A 2193-nucleotide genomic window follows, 5' to 3' on the forward strand; every position below is an offset into this window, starting at 1 on the left:
GTCATTCATTGTCATTTATATGACAATGAATGACATTTAGGTTGGAAAGCCCAGACGGTGATGTCATGACTTTGAAATCTTCTGACTGGGAAACTGGAGACTCACCCGTGGATGTGCCAAAAGAGTTCGTTGAAATATTTTTGAAGTTTTTGTGATGTTATTCTAAGTAGCAGTTCCCTTACCTGTTGAAGAAGACGTCATGTCACTTTGAGCTTGTTGGAATGTAAAACAATCTTCTTAGTGATGGAAGGCTAACAAGCTAGCCAGATGTAGGCCTTCTCTTTTCACTGACTTTAAATTTGAAACAACTTACTCTGAAACCGTTCATAACAGTGAAACAGAGTGGTATGTAAGGGAATAGTAAAAGTCTGACAAAATAACAATGTCACAAGACAACTGTTACAATTTGTGATAACAGTTTTCTTGTTCCCGTGTTAAGCTAGCTAGCGCTAGTTTAGCCTTTGGGCTTTATCAGTCCAGATCAGCTGGGACTCAATCCAACCTATCTCCATCAAAAATGGATAAAACTTGTAGCTATTTCGCCAGACTGTTGGTATGTACATGTGATTTTCTGCTCTCATAGCTTTTTTTTGAAAAATGATCACTATCTTGGCCAATCAGCTGACTGATAGTATGTGTTAGCTTTCCACCATTCTGTGTATTCACCTTTCCAACGTGACATGACATCTTTCTACTCCTGCAGGTTAAGGAAATAGTTACCACTAATAACTTCCAAATAAACCCTTTAAGCGACACCTTAAACACTGCTTCCTTGTTTGACATCATGAAAAAAAAAATCTACAGAAACCAATCGTGGCGCAAGTCTGGTTCATCCTTGGAGACAGAGCAACACACGTGAAGGGGACACGTTCATCTACAAAGACAATTGCATGCAAGTATTAACAGCACAGGAATGTTCAGTCATTATGTTTTCCAGGAAGGAGACTTGTTCTAACTGTTTGGTGCAAAAATCAGTCCCGCAACAGCAAGAGCTTGTGAAGGTGAAGGCTGAGAAGGGTCAGAAAGTGTCATTATCCACAGTGGAACATAAGTGTAGTGACATGCACTGATAGGCCACTCAAGAGATGAAGAAGCCATTAATCTAAAAGCAAGATAAAAACAAATTACAGCTTGAAAATGACAATGCAAGGCCGGGAAACAATACAAACTGAAAAATAGGGTTTTTGGCATTATGTTTTGGGATTTTTTTGCTGCAGAAGGCACTGGTGTCATGAGAAGATACAATTTTTTGGAAAAGGAAGTGAAAGCATAACTAGAAAAAAGTTGTTTCAATGGACATTTGCCTTTATTATGCCAATAAATTAGCTTAAACATTTCAAAAGGACAACACAGTCAATGTTTCGGAGTGGCCATTCCCTCTGATCTCAGTCTTATGGGAAATATGTGGACACAGCTGAAAAGTTATGTATTAGCAGGTGGTCTATAAACGTCACTCACTTACACTGGGTCTGTCAGGAGGAGTGGACCAGAATTTCAGCAAATTCATAGAAACAGAAGATTTGACTCAAGTCATACAGCTAAAAGACAGTTCTACTGAAAACTAAGGAAATATATACGGTACTTTAAAATTCTCTCACTCATTTTTGGAACTGACCTAAAACAGAAAGAGTTTTAGACTGAGTTTATGTGAGACGATAAGAAATAAGGGTGTGACTCTTTGTGCAGTTTTTGTAAAGATCTGGTTTCAGCTGTACACTGGCACAGTTTCCACAGTTTTGTCAGATCCCAACATGACCCGCTTCGTGCCTCGCCGTTCGGGTCCGTCTTGTGCTCAATTTTGTTTGCACATTAAGTTCGTTGCTCTCTCATTCTCCATTAAAATTCCCTTTCAGCATGACCCTGCCTGACTCGTGTCTGCAGCAACAACATGGTCTTGTGCACTTGTTGGAGCGCACGCCATCTCGCGTTTCAAAAAGATGTAAACAAAAAACGTGTCGGCCTCTGGCAGAGTAGAAACTCTGTTTCTACTATAACCCAACTCTCTAAGAATGCCAGATGAATAAATCTAAAAAGATAAAAATAAAAAAAAACTCAGGACATTTATTCCTTAATGCTTTACTTATGATCTAAATATAAACAGCTTTCATCTCACAAAGGTTACGTTTATTATTCTGCCCAGCCAGGTAAGATAAGCTGCTGATAAGTTCTACGACTGTGATGCATCAGAGAGGG

The sequence above is a fragment of the Poecilia reticulata genome, chromosome 15, assembly GCF_904066995.2.
Source record: "Poecilia reticulata chromosome 15, P_reticulata-male-v2, whole genome shotgun sequence".
Taxonomy (NCBI): domain Eukaryota; kingdom Metazoa; phylum Chordata; class Actinopteri; order Cyprinodontiformes; family Poeciliidae; genus Poecilia; species Poecilia reticulata.